Source organism: Pezoporus occidentalis, unplaced genomic scaffold, assembly GCF_034315485.1.
Source record: "Pezoporus occidentalis ecotype Australia unplaced genomic scaffold, CSIRO_AGI_Poc_V1 ctg77, whole genome shotgun sequence".
Classification (NCBI taxonomy): Eukaryota; Metazoa; Chordata; class Aves; order Psittaciformes; family Psittacidae; genus Pezoporus; species Pezoporus occidentalis.
Genome location: NW_026916126.1, coordinates 3,385,678 through 3,403,324, shown reverse-complemented (window position 1 = coordinate 3,403,324; position 17,647 = coordinate 3,385,678). Strand labels below are relative to the sequence as shown.

At 41.8% G+C, this 17,647-nt stretch overlaps 1 protein-coding gene and 1 long non-coding RNA gene across 2 annotated transcripts in view; one reads left to right on the top strand and one right to left on the bottom strand.

Annotated features, from left to right (window-relative positions):
• LOC134155374 (uncharacterized) overlaps nucleotides 1-17,647 on the top strand; it is a 422,006-nt gene that overhangs the window by 124,836 nt on the left and 279,523 nt on the right. The window lies entirely within an intron of this gene.
• The window catches only part of LOC134155381 (uncharacterized), a 66,257-nt gene that overhangs the window by 41,737 nt on the left and 6,873 nt on the right, over nucleotides 1-17,647 (bottom strand). The gene's annotated exons all lie outside the window — the stretch shown is intronic.

Here is a 17,647-nt window from a genome sequence, read left to right as displayed (position 1 = left end):
AGGTAGAAGAAAGACACTTTGCAAAAGTACAAAACAATTTATGTCACAAAACCCAGTTTCTCATACCTCTGTGTGACCTTGGAACCTCAAGAGTCAACTCATAACAGACAACTTTGCCTTTTTGAAGGCTAAATTGACAGAAACATTTCACCAGTTGACTAAAACTGAATCTGGAGCAAGCAGTGAAACAACACAACTACAGATTTCAGTTCTCATGAAATCAAAAAAAATTCCCACTGTTTTGAGTTTAACTTGATAACACAAATGTAAATAATACAAAAGGCAGATTATCATCACAGATTTTTCTTTCTAGATAAACTAGTTATTTGCAGAAAGGAAGAGGAGGCAGTAGGAAACTCATCTCCAAACCCTGTTGTAATGCAAGGCTACTGAAATATTTACCAAGATGAGCACTACAAATAAAACCTCCAGTATGCTGCTGCCAGTTATGAAAGTCCTAAAATGAGATTGGATGGATGTATATACTACCTTTGAGAGACTGATCTTTTAGTGGCAGTCGCCACTTTTGGACATTTTGTCTGCCAGAGAAGTCACTGGGGAGAGCAGGGAGAACATAACCTGAGATGGGATGGGATGTACTTCTTTTACTTCTGAAAAGTAAAAAGTAAATACCAAACCAAACAACACATGTAATCAAAAAGAAAAAAAAACACAGTAAAAAAGGGGGAAGAAAAAACAACCACATGCACAACAGTGCAGTAACTTTTTTTAGGGGGCTTGTTGGCCTCTTTGTGCCATGTCATTGCAAATGGCATCCACAGTTTAGTGCTATGTGAGACAGACATAAATCTGTTGGAGCAGATCCCAAGGAGATCAACAAAAATGGTCAGCTCTGGAGCACCTCTCCTCTGAAGCCAGGCTGAGAGAGTTGGGGTTGGTCAGCATGGAGAAGAGAAGGTTCTAGGGGAACCTCATAGCCTTTCAGTACCTAAAAGGAGCTTATAAGAAATACAGAGATAGGCATTTTACCAGGGCCTGTAGCATTAGGAAAAGGGGCAATGGTTTTAAACTGAAAGAGGGTGGATTTAGATAAGACATAAAGATATTCTTTATCATGAGGGTGGTGAGGCACTGGGAACAGGTTGTCCAGAGAAACTGAGGCTGCCCCAATGCTGGAAGTGTTCAAGGTGAGATTGGATGGGGTTTTGAGCAACCTGGTCTAGGAGAAGGTGTCCCTGCCCATGCAGGGGGGCTAGAACTAGATGATTGATAAGAGTCCTTTCCAACCCAACTATGCTTCTGTGATTAGTATTTAAGAATCCTTTCAAAAAGTTGAGCTGGTTTGTCTCACACCCCTAGTTACATTCCTTTTCTGAACTGTGTGACAGCCTTCCCTCCTACTCAGGACAAGGAGCCTATAGTGCCAACCACTCCCTGTGGAAGCTAAGTATTCCTAAATATACACAGAAGGCGGCAGTCCAGGCAACAGCACACTGCAGGCACATGTGGATGGACAGGGCTTTGTTTCAACAGGTGAGAGAAAGGAGGGAGGAGAGGAAAAATTGAATATGAACTATCCTCTGAACAATGGGATACAATGTGTGTGTGTTTAACGGACTGTGTCAGAAATGTATGTGAATATATACTCAGTGAAATCCTACTGAACACAGACAATTTGCAGTGATATGTGAGGATGCATATACACTGCAGATTTTCCAAAGCAGCCTGAGTCTCGAAGACTTCCAGGTACTGATTTTCTGTTCATGCCTCCCCATTCGTCTTTAAAACGACACCTCAGCACCTTCAGGCACATCTTAACTGCAGCTAGCCATGGTGCAGAGGTGCCTGTGCTAACCAGGTCTGGAGAAGTGCTGCCTTCTTGGCACAGTATTGCACCAGCATAAATTCCCTGTCTGATGAGAAGTTACTAATTGCAGCTCCCCACCACATTTCGCAGGACTCTGGTGCTCCTAGCCTGGAAAAGTAGCTCAAATCAGCACAGCACAGGGATGCATGGGTTCATGAAGCCTTGGCTGCTCAGCCCTGGTGCAAGGCATCTGTACGACCTCTGGTATATAGCAGAAGCATACCAGAACTCACACTGGCTTGGTCTTTTAATTGGGTTCATTGCTGGGGGGAGAGAGGTTGGTTTTAATGGTGGTGGGTTTGGGGGTCTTTTTGTCTGCATATTTTTCCTCTAAGTTTCCCTTCCTGCTCACAGAGTACCAGACAAAACTAGAGCCACCTTCAGCATCACTGAAAGGAATCTCCATTTTATGGCTGTAGCTAAGTCCTGATCTGTCTGTTCTCTCAGCTGACTTTCCCCCTACTGTATCTGTATTTTCTTTTTTCCTAAACCGATTCCAACCACCAGACTTCTCTATCAGTCCTTCCCTATTGCTAAAGTCATCTGTAACAGAATAAAATAAACTGCTGGTACCAGAGCAGTATCTTCTAGGAGGTGCCCAATAAGACTGAAGGAAGAAAGCATGTATTCCTCAGTCATTATCTGTTTCAAGATGCTTGATGAGTAAGTAAGAGAGGAGGGTAAAGAAAGTTAAGAAAAATCACAAATTGGAGAAAATGTTATCTATTCTAGAGGGACTACAACACATACATATCCTAAACTGCAGTGGTCTCCGTGTGCCTATCAGCCCCTAGGAACCTAAATTGCTCCAAACAACTCTGCCTCACCAACAGAAACAGTTTAAGAATGATAAATGCATAGCTAGCTCAAGGATTCCGAACTAGATAATTTCCAAGCACATGCTTTGAGTTTGTGCATGTGAAATTACACAATATCTTACAAGGGATGTGACCACACAAACTTCAGTTAAGATTTCATAACATCCAAGTGCCAACTGTCTTAAAGCCATAGGGGTTTTTAATCCCCCATCTGTGGGTTACCGCTTTTTGGTTTTGCTCTCAAAGCAACCACAGGAAAAAAATTCCCTTGTGCAAGGCAGAAAAGCTCAACCCACCATAGCTTTTCTAGTTACGACATGACAGTACCTTTGGCAACAGATGCTGCTTCAGTTTAGCTGCTGTCTCAGAGCACCCACCTCCTTGCAGGTATGGGTGGGAGGAAAGGTCTTGAACCCCTGTTGTCAGGCTTTGTGCTTAAACTCCAGCAAACCATAGACAGAATATATACAGTTTGCTCTACCACATCCTCAGGGCCCTTTATTCTTAGCATAAGCAGAAACAGGTCAACTGTGCCCTGTCAGCAGGAGTTGTGCTGTTAGCAGAGAGGAAAATGCATAAGCAAGCTTCAAAAAAAAAAAAAGTAAAATGCCATTTGTACAGCTCTACAAATAGCATCAAGAGCTAACACCAAAACCTATGGCTACAGGGTCCATAAAACAATCAAAATCTGGAAAGCAAAATTATTCAAGGCACCCATCCCTCCTACTGAGCAGCAGGCATTAGGGCAGTGTAACAGGAAAAGCACTCAGTGGCATCCTAAGAAAGAGAGCACCTGCACCTGTGGATGAAACCATACGATCATGTCTTTTGCAAGGATCTGTGTCAAGTATTTTCATTTCAGTTGCTGCAATTTACTGAAGTTTCATTCCGAGTTCACTTTTCTTGTATAAATTACTGGTGTAATTTAACTTTTGTTTGGTGCGCTACAAGGTACAACTTCAATGAGTAGACCTTTAACAAAGAGTGGGGAGGATGGCGAAAACAGGCAAGTCATTCATCTAGAGAACACCAAGATTTTTCTTGGAATTATTTTTACAAAGAAAATTTTTACAACTGCATTTTGTATGCAGCTATCTCTCACACCTCCTTATGCATATAATTATTGTGCAGTTTTACATGTTTTTTCATTTCGCTTACAAATTCCTCTCAACACTGCTGGAAAGACTAGGCACAATAAGATGGAGACTGCTATTTTTTCCCCCTTAGTTTATTCACAAAGTTAGTTAGGTGTAGAGTCCAAATGTATTTCTCAGCTAAGTGCATTTGAAGTATAATTTGGCTTTCCAGATGTCATTTCCTAACATCCGAGTTCCCCTGTGCTCTATATTTCCACATGCTTAAGTACTGAACCAGAAGTTTTTGTTAAAGCAAACTTGCTCTCAAGCTCCTTTCCCGCAGAGTAACATCAGCTGTCACCAGTTAAAGAGCTATCTGAACTACAGCCAAGCAGATCCTCAACATGCCTGAAAAGAGGACTACTTTATCCCGACATCAGGAAAAGGAAGAGCATCCAGAACTCCCTATATTTCCCTTGCTGAGGCAGCCCAGCTTAAAACTTGGGTGTTCTTTTTAAAATGTAAATTTACAAGGCCATAGGGAGTTGCTGTACTTTGCTTTCTGCCATTCTGTATACAGGCAAACTGACTGTGTACATCTGCAAACTCTGCATGTTACAGCTGCCCAGCTTTAGAGGAGCTGGCATTGCCTCTTTCTTCCCTATTAGTGTGAACAGCACAAAAACCACTGAACTGCACGAAAACACTCATCTTGCAGTTAGTATTTCTTGTAGTTACCATGAATTCTTGCTTCCTGAAAGATAATTTTCTTTTGCTCAAATTCATTATCCAGAGAAGTGCATACCTCTTAAATACCTGTGATGAAGGAATCTGCCTAATAGTCACATTCTTCCACTCTACCCCCAAGAAGTACACATTTAGGACTTCCAAAGGAGGGGAAATACAATAAAATATAAAATAAAAGATTCCTAGAAGCATTTGGGTATTAGAAAAAAAATTCTTCACCAAAAAGGTGATCAGGTATTGGAACAGACTGCCCAAGGAAGTGGTATCACCATCCCTAGACATGTTCAAAAACCATGTAGATGAGGGCCTTAGTGATGGACTTGGCAGTCCTTAGTAAAGGTTGGACTTGATGACCTTAAAGATCATTTCCAACCTTGCTGATTATATGATTTGTGAAACCCAAGAAGTAAGAAGAGAGGATGACAGGGAGTGTCACCACTTTTCCAGCTCTACCACCTACCCAGCAAGGGCCATTCCATGGTTAATTCACTCCCATGCACTCCTCACTCAATCACACACAGCAATGGCTCAGACTACTCTGGCTGCAAGCTAAGTTTCCTTGCAGCTGGTAGTTACAGATAGTTAGCAGTGCCTCAGGCAGCACGGTGTTTGACATAGGCTAACCACACTAACTGCTGCCTATTCCAATTCCCTGCACCACCACACATTGCTCAGCTGGCAGCAAACTGCACAGTGGTGGCTTAAAAACTGGCTCCAACATCTGCAACTGCACTGGAGTTACTTCTCCATGAGATTTCTGAAAGCAAAGCATAACCCAGTAGGAATTTGAAGCCCCCGTGTGCTAGGATCTATAGAGTAGAAGCTACTAGAGCTTCTACTGTCTCCTACAGCAAAACTTACATTCTTTTCTAGATTTTTTCTGTTTGATGAGGAAGGAATGTTTCCTGACAAGAACAATTGCAACAACATACAGTTGAAAGGATGGGAATGAGAGATGAGAGCTGTGCCTGTGTTGTGCTGCAGCTTTTATTTAGGAAAAATTGAAAAAAGGGAAATAGCCAGCATTTCACCTGTGACTAAAACTCGTATGTTCCTCCACCATAACACTCATTCTACTACCTCCTCCTCACAGAGGAATGAAGCAGAACAGAGTGTGCTCATTTGTGCTAGAGCATTGTCATCCACCCAGCAAGTTTACTCTGGGGAAATCTAACTCCATAAACAGGTTTAGGGCCTGCAGTTAGGGTCCATTAATGCAAAGGAGAGCAACAGCACCTAGCTGAGCTCTGACTCCTTTTATGGCACCAAGGATGCGGCTGCACTTCAGTCTGGATGAAACGTTAATTTTCTCAAACCTAAAGCAAAATACTTAAGACCTAGCAGGGTTGTATGTCAGATCTGGCTGGAGGGTCTTTGAATTTCCTCATGGGAAACTCCTCTCCTCAAATATCATCTGCTACACAATTTGACCCTTTGAGTACCTCACCACAGCTGCAAGTTTCATGGTGGTCATGGTATGAGACCACTGTGTTGATTTACAGGTGTCTCCTGAATACTGCTTTCACAGCTCCAAGTTGAACATCTTCCTTCAGACGCCAAGCGACACACAGGCTGATCCAAGTCAGTGTAGCTCTCCTGGCTTGACACAGCAGTATGTCATTACCCAACTAGAGATCTGTTCCACACCTCAGAAGGGAGAGAAGGATCCGAGTTAGGATAGCCTTGATTAAGATTCAAGTTTTATTGCCTTGGTTCCCATTTTCCGTTACTTCCATGTTGAGGCAGGCATAAACAACTTCCTAACCAGAAATATTCCTTGTGTCAAGGGTCATCTCCAGGCAGTGTATAAATGTTACTTCAGCTCCAACCTTCCTTGCATTTGCAGCCCATGGTATAGGAGATTGGGGGGGGGAGCAGCTGTAAGAAATAGGGCACAGCTGAGGTACCACAAGTCATGGCTAAGATCACCATCAGCCTGCTACCAGCAAAGTGCAGATCAGCAACAGTATCCCTTTACTTACCCTATTTAGGCCAGGGAAGTATTTCATGTTGAGTGGCTCCAGAGCATGGGGGGCTGCAAGGCTAATCCTCAGATATTTTGGCTCCCTGAACTGCTCAAAAATATGGTTGCTTCAGTTCTTAAAACCTCTGTGTTGTGCTTCAGAGCTGCTCTAAGGAGTTCACTGGGCTTCTCCAGCTGCCACCTCATCTCCCAAATGACTGTTTAGAGCTGGAATGAAAGATTGTGAAAGACCAACATGTAGCACTCCTATTTCAACCCTCTAAATAAACAGTCCTAGAAGTGCCAAGGTCAGCTTTGAAGTCCTCAAAATGTGAGGCACTGTAAGATATGTAACTAATGAGGCTCTTCAAACCCCATCTGGTAGTAGGACAGGGATGTAAGGGCTTTGAACTCCTGGCATAAGGTAAGCATGTAAACATCCAGAGAAGATTTCCATGAGTACTCAGAGGATGTGCTTCAAAACTAGGCCATTTAAAGTTTACATAGTTTGAGTGCTTTCTACAAGTGACTTCTTCCTTGTGTTCAACCCATACTCTTCTACTTTAACAGTTACTAGTTAAGGCACAGTACCAATCACATCTAGTAATTACAAGTTAACAGTCCACAAATATATGGGGGGGCATGTTCCATTGCATATTCTCACAGACATTTGTGTCTATAGAATGGGCAGCAGTAATATTTAATGCCAATTCATAATGCTCTAAAGATCCAAATAAAATATTCTGTTTGTCTGCATTATAACGAGTCCTCAAGATGTTTGGCAGCTGCCAGTAAACAAAGTACAATGCCATATCTAATCCATTAGCACTTTGCACTTTCCTATCCCAGGACATCACATTCCTTTTCCTGTAAGACCTGGGTATGTAGTAGGTTACACAGCAAGTCCTCTTAAACGCTTCTCCCCACTTCTCCAATTAAAATTACAAGATGCAGCTTGGGTAAGCAGATAGGTAATCTCCACATTCTCATTATCAAGGACCAGTCAATTGAAGTTCTCATTGAATGCATCAGCTCTTTTTACTAGTAAGCAAATACAAATGGGAGAAGGAAGACTGTCTTTCCAAATCAAGGTTTTTGTACAACTTTGACACCAAGCTTAGCGATTCCAAGGCCCCAAGTCTTGTCATACATTATCAGAAGGACTCAGAAATCAGGCTTTGACCACCTCCTTTCATGAAAGGTTAATGCAAAAGAGAATGTGGATTCAGGCAACCCAGCTGTGGGAAACAGGGGCAACACAGGCAGTACATATCTTCCCAGCAGCAGTAGTAGGGAGACTTATTCAGTTTCTATCTCTGTCAAGACAAAACAAAGGGGTATATTACCATGATAAAAATCTTCCTGGCTACAGATTTGTTAGATATCTCCCTAGGAGTGTCTACACCCCTAGAATCTAATGGCAAAGCAGAAATTCAATCATTTACTCTAGCAGTAACAGCTGCATTTTGGATAATATTGTGCTTAAGGAGGGTTTGACTTTGTTAAAAAACTCTCATAAGTACTTTGAGAAGCACGAGACCAGATAACCCTTCAATTCAACCTTCAATTCTAAAGTATCCACAGCATACTAGAAGGTGCCAGAGAACCTGAACAGATACAGTCCTGCCTCTGTCTTCTGCATGCAGATAAATAGTACTTTAAAGTATTTGGTCTATGATTTTAAATGGATGTTCCACAATAACTGAGTAAAGGAAAATAGTCTTTTCTTAAAGAAGTGTAACAGCAGCTTTTAGTTAGATAAATCCAAAGATAAACAATGATCTCACGTATACAAAAACACAAATCCTTCAGTTGCTATTTTATACGTCTTTCTTACCTACAGAAACTAGGTCTATTCACTGGTGTTTACAGTTCCCAATGTGTATGACGTGGCAGAAAGCTAAGATCTCGCCTCTGCCTCTTATTTGGGTAAATATACACCCAAAAAGATCAATAAAGCAGAGACCATCAGAAGAGCTTGAGAGTAAACATTTTGTAGGAATTATCACAACTAGGATGCCCAAAGTTTATGTCATGCTTCTAGGATATGTGAGCAGAGAAATATTTGAGGAAACTGGCCCTGCAACTACATAGTTGTAATCATCTACTCAGTTATGGGTGGCTCCCAAATTATATTGGCTCTCTAGTACTCTTGGAGAAGATACCCAAGGATCTGAGGTGATATTATCAGATATTTCCATTCACACACACCTTGCTTTTTGATATTGCTGGGACAAAATAGTGCCTCTCTGTGCGCTTTATACTCCAAGGCACAGCACATGCTGTTACGTATGTACACAGACCTAATCACTAATGCTCCAACCCACATATTCCTGGATTTCCAAAGAACAGTTATTACCCAAGTGATGCAAAGCCTCATTGCTTGTGCACAACTCCAGGAGCTTGAAGGGGGTCAAAACAGATGTGCCATTGGCACCTGCTACTGTACAGAAAAGCTTGTTCATTTTTTATAGCACTGTAGAGACCAGCTCCTACTAGACCACAACTAGTGGAGCTGCAGCCTGTTCAGCCCTTGCAGAAGAAGCTGCTGGGCCAGGATCATCCTAGGGAGAAAACCCTGATACAACATACCACCAGAAAGTGTTTCATAGGGTGTTAGTCAATTGAAGGGGAAAAGCAGGCATTCAAGGGAGACAAGTGTACATGGTGGAAGTAGGGAGACATCACATAACGTGTGCATCAAATAGAGTGCTGTCAAGACTTCTTAACAAACCTAGTGAAGCTGAATGTTGCCATTTTGGAAAGAGCTCAGTCACCCCTGCCACTACAGAGCAAAGCAGAGGACAAAGAGATGGGAAGGGGTAAAGTAAGACTTCAGAGAAGCTGTTCCTATCTTCTACCACTTTCTTCCTTAACAGCAGCTGCCAATCCTTCCACTTTGGTGGCTGCTGCTTCCTTAGACTACAGGTGCTCCTTGCAGACTAGTGCCATAAGCAGCTGCGTCCTGTGCCTGAAGGAGATTGCTGTTTGCAGAGCCCTATCATGGAGGGCTAAATCCCTACAAATTTCAGATGATTTTGCTTTAGACTGACTGCATCTATCATTCTTAAGGCTATTAACCTCATCCATACACAAAGCTTACCTCCTCAGTGGGGAAAGGTGAAACCTAGAAACAAAACTGTAGGGCAGTGCAATGCAATGTTGACTTTGCAAGCCTTATTTGGGATGTACCTTTCACACCCTCAACTTCCAGTTTTGAAGCTAGTTGAAACTGCACTGTAAAACTAAGTTTACCTAAACTTTCACAGGGGATTTCCTATATTGAAAGTGTAAAACCGCAGAGAGATCAGGTTGATCTTTCACAGTGTGAAAGCTTGTGGTTTTGCACAAGCTGCTCCTCTTTCTTTTCAAGTCATTACTTACCAATGCACTTAAAACAGCACAGACGCATAAGAGCTCTGTTCAGTATCCCTGACATTGAAAAAGGGTAAGTTTGGTGGCCTCCTGATTACAAAAGAGATGACAGCAGCTACCCATGCACTGCTTTCCCAGTGTAGATGTAGCCTGCCTACCTAGCCAGCAATTTGCCTTTGTAGCAGAGTGGTACAAAGTTGATCCAGTGACCCATTTTTAAGCTACATCGTTTGGGCACAGGGCCATACCTCAACAGCCCTCAAAATGACCCTATTGTCCACTACCAAGCACCATCAGATGCTATTACAACACAAGATATCTGGGTAGCTTCTGTAAGCTCAACACCATCTGGTTGCTTTCAGATTATAGTTTAGTTTACTTTCAGCTACATCCTACTTTTAAGTAAAAATTGTTAAACACAGTAACCAGTGGCTACAACTGAAGTTAGCCCACTTTGAGGAAATGAGACAACTCACTGCTAGAGCTTCATTATCATAGAATAGTTAGGGTTGGAAAGGACCTTAAGATCATCAAGTTCCAACCCCCCTGCCATGGGCAGGGACACCTCCCACTAAACCATACCACCCAAGGCATCATCCAACCTGGTCTTGAACACTGCCAGGGATGGAGCATTCACAGCCTCCCTGGGCAACCTATTATCACTGAACTGTATCACCTTAGAAAAGCAAATTAAAGACCACCTGAAAACCAGCAACTTTTAAGACTTGTATTCTCTGTGTAGCTCTGGGAAGTTATAATCCATTTGCATATTGGGTTATCATCTTTATTTTAGCCAAGTCTGAAGACTGGCTTACTTTTTCTGTATCACTGAATTGTATGAAGATGCAATTAACAGTTCACAACCCATTTTTCTCAGAAAAGGCTTATGTGATCAAGGAAAGCACCTGCCTATTTCCTCCCTCTTCTCCCCAGCACCCTTTGTAGCCCATCGACAAGCATAAGAAATTGTCTTGATCTTACCCTATTCCCCTGCTTTCTTTTGGGGGAAGAGTTCCTTCTACTGTAAAGAAGTCCACTGGAGAAACAGGGAAGAGAAGGAATGGGAGGAAACGGGTTTGGATTAAAAGAAAAAAAAAAGAAAAAAAAATAAGAGCTGAGAGCCATCTTTCAGTTCTGGAAGAGCAGCACTTCAGCCATGAACAGCTCTCACCTAAAAACCTTCCACACAAATTCCGTCAAGTCCTACAGTTTCCAGAAGTCAGAAAAGTCAAGACTCTGAGCCACCACAGAAAAAGGAACACGCATCCTCTTACCTTCCTACAAGACACGTGCACAGTTAACTATAATGAAACATCTTGCAGTACCTTCCCCACATAGATCTAAAGGTGAGCACAGGCAATGTATGAAAATTGTCTACACACAGAGCTATAAGAATAGAGTACCATTGTCCAAAAAGGATAAGGGGGAAGATGCCACCTCTTTCTTGTGCCACAGTTCTGAATAGAAATACATCTATAGGAAGAAGGCACAAGTGAGCTTTCAGAGTGCTTTGAAAGAAACGAGTTGCTTTCTTTGCTTCCAAACCCTGAGCTTGCTACTTTGTAAAGAAGCCATCACCTCCTTGTGTGGTCATGACTACAGACTGAAGTTAAAAAAAAAAAGGAAAAAATAGGAAATGCAATGCAATTGCACCCATAACAAAAAGCATTTCTGCTGGTGGGACTATATGGAAACAAGACCTGGTCACACTTGCAATGTTTGAGAGACGGGCACTTCAGGTTATAAAGTCATTTGTTTGAATTAGGTCTCAACCAAACAGTAACAACAAAATCTGAAAGCTTTAAGAAGCTAGAGGAACATTCCAGAGTATATAGGGCCTTCAGGAAGTACTTACAAATCCCCACTTTTTTTCCTTACACAAACTGAGTGTTCAAGACACTTTCTTCAGACATACATATATCTACCTCAGTTATCAAGCCAAGATTCTAGAGTCCTCCAACATACGGGAAAAGTAACTCGAGCATCTCAGCACTACTGTGTGTTGTATATTGTATGTACATCCCACTAACTCTATGGATGACTGTTCTCCACTTGGAACAATTATAGCTTAGCAAAAAAAAAAAAGCATGAAGTGCTTACAGACACTTTAAGGAGCCCCTGTTTAGGATTCTGTTTGTATTTATTTCTGATGCACAGAAGCTAATTGGGCATTAGCATTCTCCTACAACTAGAAACTTTCTGCTCCGATACTAGAACAGCTAGGCTTAGAAGACTGTAAGCTTCAGCTTTGCAAGTATTTTCAAAAAGCAGGGAGTAGGAAAGCAATCCCATTGGGAGGAAAGGGGTGGTTTTAAGCCTGCAGTATTTGGCAACTGTCAGCCTTATTTTTGCTACAGGTTCAAGAGTCCTTGAACTACTAGGACTTAATATTTTTACTAGTATAAAGCATTGCATGAGTACTTCGTGCTTTTCACTGGATAACTATGGAAAAAAGGCCAACATAGAATCATAGAATTGTTAGGGTTGGAAAGGACCTTAAGATAATCTAGTTCCAACCCCCTGCCATGGGCAGGGACACCCTACGCTAAATCCTATCACCCAAGGCCTCATCCAACCTGGCCTTGAACACTGCCAGGGATGGAGCATTCACAACCTCCCTGGGCAACCCATTCCAGTGCCTCACCACCCTAACAGGAAAGAATTTCCTTCTTATATCCAATCTAAACTTCCCCTGTTTAAGCTTTAACCCATTACCACTTGTCCTGTCACTACAGTCTCTAATGAAGAGTCCCTCCCCAGCATCCCTATAGGCCCCCTTCAGGTACTGGAAGGCTGCTATGAGGTCTCCACGCAGCCTTCTCTTCTCCAGGCTGAACAGCTCCAACTTCCTCAGCCTGTCTTCATACATGGGCTCCTGGAGAAGATAATAGCTCTTCCTTTTCTTAGTTACTTACATTTGTTGCATTTACCTGTTTTTTCTTGCATAAGAAAAGGTGCCACTAGAACTTGCAGGAATACCAGAAATGCTTTGTTAGGACACAGGTGGCAATGGGTATATGCTGTGAAACACTCCTGGGGGAAAGTTCACTATAAACAATTCCTCTCACTTCAAAAAGCTCTCACAAACTGCAGTTTGTTCACAACAATTAAAGAAAAAAAAAACAAACAACCCTCAAACAACAACACATAAATAAAACCCAGATACTTTCACATTTACTTTAAGAGAACAATGCTCCTAGACTAACCAGCTCAGACACAGACTAGCTCCTTTCAGTTTGGTAGCTCCAACATGAATTAATTAATACTATTAATCAGCCCCAAGATTTGTTCCAGGATTGTAAAGACTTTAGGATGAGCAGTTACTTGTAATCATGTTCAAACAAAGTGCATTTTGCAGCTAGTAGGGGAAAAAAAAAAGAACCAAAACAACCCAAACCAGGATGCAATTCAGGTCATTCCTCTTACTCAGAGAGGACACTGCCATACAGCTTGTCTTCTGGGTGTACAAATCCTCAGCAAGGCGCCCAGCATGCGGCTCAGTAATTTCAGTCACAGGTTAACATCATTCTCTGGGGAAGAGCCAAGACAAGTTACAACAGCTTCAGTTAACCCCCTTTCTTTTTCTCCTCTCACCCTGGCAGCCTGAGCTTTTATTCTCAGACACACATTCCCAGTGTTTCTATTTCCCATACAGCAACTACAACAGCATTGACTACTGATTAGCCCCACCTGTGAAGTTCACCACTTTGTTAATGAATACATAACACCTTCCTAGAGGACAATAATAAGTCTTTTCTGAACTTCGCCTTTCATCCAGCTTTCTTGGTTTTCTCACCTACTAAGAAATACAGATCCAACTGACTGTAGGGTTAGAAGTCAGGGATTAGATGTCTAGTAACAGGTTTAATAAGAAAAAACAAATTGACTACTGCGTGTTAGTGGAACTGTGCATATGCATCAATAACAACATCATCTTGTCTTGAAGAACGGTGGTTTCTAAAATCCACAAATGAAAAATAGCTAAAATGAGAGAGGACTCACGATCCAGAAAGTCCTTGAACCTGTTGCTGGCAACTCTTTCCAGCAAAAATAGAGCACCTGCAGGCTAGGATTTTCCCTGCTCTCTCAGTACTGAACTGGAAAGTAATTTTGGAGAATGGAAATTCTCTGGCATTAGTATATTAGACTTCTTCCTAGACAAGGCATTGGACAAAGGTAATAAAGACATTTTATATATTATCTCATCAGCTCAAAGTAATCTCTTGAGCCTGAAATAGTTTCCCTTCTGCTTCCTAGGAAAGACCCCAGAATTTCCCTTTCTCCCTCTCTTGTTACCAGGCTTTATCCACTATATAAATTTGAAAGTTCAAAGGGAAGGAGTTTTCCCCTTTCCTTCTTTGGACTGATGACATTTGCTGAGGGGGTTTTATAACTCTGGCTCGGTGAGAAAAATAACTGCTGACTAAAGAGAAAAAAAAACAAAAAAAAACACCCCACATTTGTAGAATAGATAATATATTGAGCAAGACACATACAAAGCCATCACTGCAAACATTTATGCAGTTATTATATTAAATGCTGACAGCCTGTCAGTTTAAACAAGATCTCTTTCTGCACTGAAGCTTTACAATATAAATAGCTCAATACTCTACGAACTTGGTGTTAAGTAACTCAGTTATTCTTGAGTTATATCCTCCCCGAGTTTTAAGGCCCTTTGGCTGCACTCTGCCAAAACAGTGTACAGATGGGATGGAGATCAAACAAATCACGTTCATGAGCTTTTTGAGCCTTATCAGCAGTTAGCAGGGGAAGAAATCAAAGACTGCTGAGATAACCTTGGTGCTAGGTAAAGAGCAGAGGTCAGACCTACTTCAGCATTTGCAGCACAGAACAGGCAAAACACACTCTTGCTTAAATTGCTGTGCTGCCTCCTGAACCAGATGGCTGGGGGCTGGCTGGAGCTAGGAAGCACAAGGCAGCTGCTGTTCCTGCAGTGTCCATGGCTCCATAGCAGGAGGATGTGCCCCATGTCACCTCTCCCTTTGCTCACCACTAGCCCTGCTCCGTCCTTTCCATGATTTATAGCAGGCAATATTCTCCTTAGCCTGCTTTTCCAAGAAGCCTGAACCAGCCCTGTATATTTGCAGCTGTGCATGTACCAGGGAGCTCTTGTCCCTCTGCAGCTTAGTAGCAAGGGAAGAGTTCAAATACTCATGAGATTTCCAGTGCAGATGCAAATTGAGGAGCTTAGCCCTCTGAATGATGGAGATGCAAAAAACAAAATAAAATTCCAGGTGGAGTCATTTCAGTGGAGGGATGCTTCTGCAAGTAACAGTTAACAGCATTAGATTATCCAGTCCTTCAATGAGAAGGATTCATTTCACATAGCAAATGACTAATCCAGACAGCACAAAGCCCTTTAAAGCAAACCGATTACAGTGGGAGAGAAAGGCCACAAGGGCCACAGAAGGGCAAGCAGAAATACCTGCCAGCCACACCCATTATATGCAAGACCTTCTAATGTATTTCAATCTATTTTGGTTCCTCTTGCAAGTATCTGGTTTATATGGAGTTGTATAAAGGGATTCCTATCACTTGACATACTGATTAAACAAGTTGTGGCTTCCATTCAGGCACTTGAAAGGGCCAGAGGAAGGACAGTGAGATAACTTTATTTCACCCATCTTCTTTCCTACCCCAAAAGGGCCTACAAAAGTTTCTCCTCAGCTTATGGCCAAGCAAGGACCTAACACACACTCAAAGGCAGAAAGAGGGATAACTAAGCCTGTTAGAGTTTATGGCAATAACTAGGCACACACCTAGAGTCACTTTCATAAAAAGTTGAGCTCTCTACTCCAAAGTGGTACTAGTAACCCAAATAGGATTCTCTCTCTTAAAAAACAGGTTTCATTTTCACAACTACCTTCAGACTGTTCACTTCAGAATTTAGTATTTATCAACACTATATTAATCCAACAAGCATTTTTACTGACATCAGTTAACTCAATGTCTCCAGGATTCCTCACATCAGTGAATCCAAGCACCAGCTTAGCTGTTTTGTTGTTGAATAGAGTGATCCAGAAATCAGGTAATATCCTTAATATAAGGGTCAGATTGAGCACATGCCAGAGGAAAACAAAACCTAGAGGGAAGAATGAAAAGTTAAAGTCTTTATTTCAATGTTAACATTTAAGTTCTGAAGACAAAGGTAATGTGAAGTAAAGCAACAATAAAACAAAACATCATCCAGAGAGCACTAGAAGCAGATAGCCAGACAGGAGCTGCCTTCAAAGTCAGAAAAAAAAAAAAACTACACAATATTGAGTCAGCTGAAGGACCACCTGTTCCTTTCTGCACTGTCACTTGTGAGCCACTATGTTAAGCTTTCTAAAAAACAAAAAAAACAACCCCACACATCTATGCCTTGTTTAGGTAACTGCAATCTCTTGAGAGCAACTCTCTATTCAAGAATTTATTTATGAAAAGAGAAAAAAACATTGCTAGAACTGGCAGATGAAGAATAGTGGAAACTCTCAGAAAAGCAAAAAAGGAATTGAGAATAAGGAACTTTTAGGGGAGCTGCCAGAAAGCCATTACAAAAAGGAACGGTGGCCTTTTGGTTTCTCTTCAGAAGTTGCAAACAGCATAAGACCACCACACACCACTAGCCACAGTGAGTGAAGTCTCGCCAGTAAGCGCAGAGGCAGGCAAAGGGTGGGATACACCATATGCTGCTTAGCCTGTGCTGTCTGAGCTTCCACCAGACAGTGTCAAATGTGGAGTGCTCAGAAACTCAGGAGGATTCATAATCTGCAAGACAGGGATAGGTGGGGCTGAGAACGTTTGCTAAGGATTTGAAGGTCAGAAATTGCTCCCCAAATCAGAAAAATTCCCAACAAAAAGAACACAAAGGCACTGCCCTGCCAGCAGCAGTGTTCTCTTGAAAGCCTAAGTGCTTAATCTAATACAAAAGTCTTGTTGCAGAGGTAAAAGCATGTTTTAAAATAATAGGATGAGAGCCCACTACTAAAATTATACACAGTTGCCACGCAAAACTGTGTAACACAGACCCCACAGGGAGCAGCGATACAACATCCTTCTGGGATCTGCCTACAGATATCCTTCTAGCCCCTAGACTGACCTTCACAAAAGGGATTCAAGCAGATGGCAGAGATGAAATTCCTCCAACAGCTGGAAATACAACAGGAATGGATTTTGACTGCCTGATAATTCAGCCAGATGAAACATAACATGAAAATACTAAATAACCAGAAGACTATAGCATCATTTGATCATTGCTGAATCCTCACTTGCATATCAAGAGTGTGTTTCCTTCTGAAACTTGAAATGAAACATACCACATTTAACATCAGTCCCTGAGCCATGCAAACCTTCCCATTTCACAAAGCCACAACTTCAGTTTAGACAGAACTATTTAGAAAGGTTATTCTGAAATCAAGAATAAAGCTTAGTTTCCTGAGCATTCCAGTTTATCAAACATTCTCGCTCGTATCCACTCTTTTTGGCCAGACATCCAGATTTTTGCTGTTTTCCTCCAAACCACTGGGAAGATATTAGTGTTTTAATCCTGGGAACTCTGATCAAATATAAATTGTAACTTCCATTTCCCCAACATGTTTCATTTCTGTATGTGTGGATAAACACCCCCTCACCAAAAGCTATTTATTCAAAGCCAGGGAAGGTGTGCAAGTTCCCACTGCAGTACTATGTATGAGGTACAGCCTTCTACTGAGAAGAAGTCACACACCATCACTCATTCATCCTTTCAGAAGGAATAACTTTTCATATTAGAGGTGCATTTGATAACAATCTTTCAGTCCTCAGAGCATGAGTGTGTCCCATGATAAACCTTAAATAC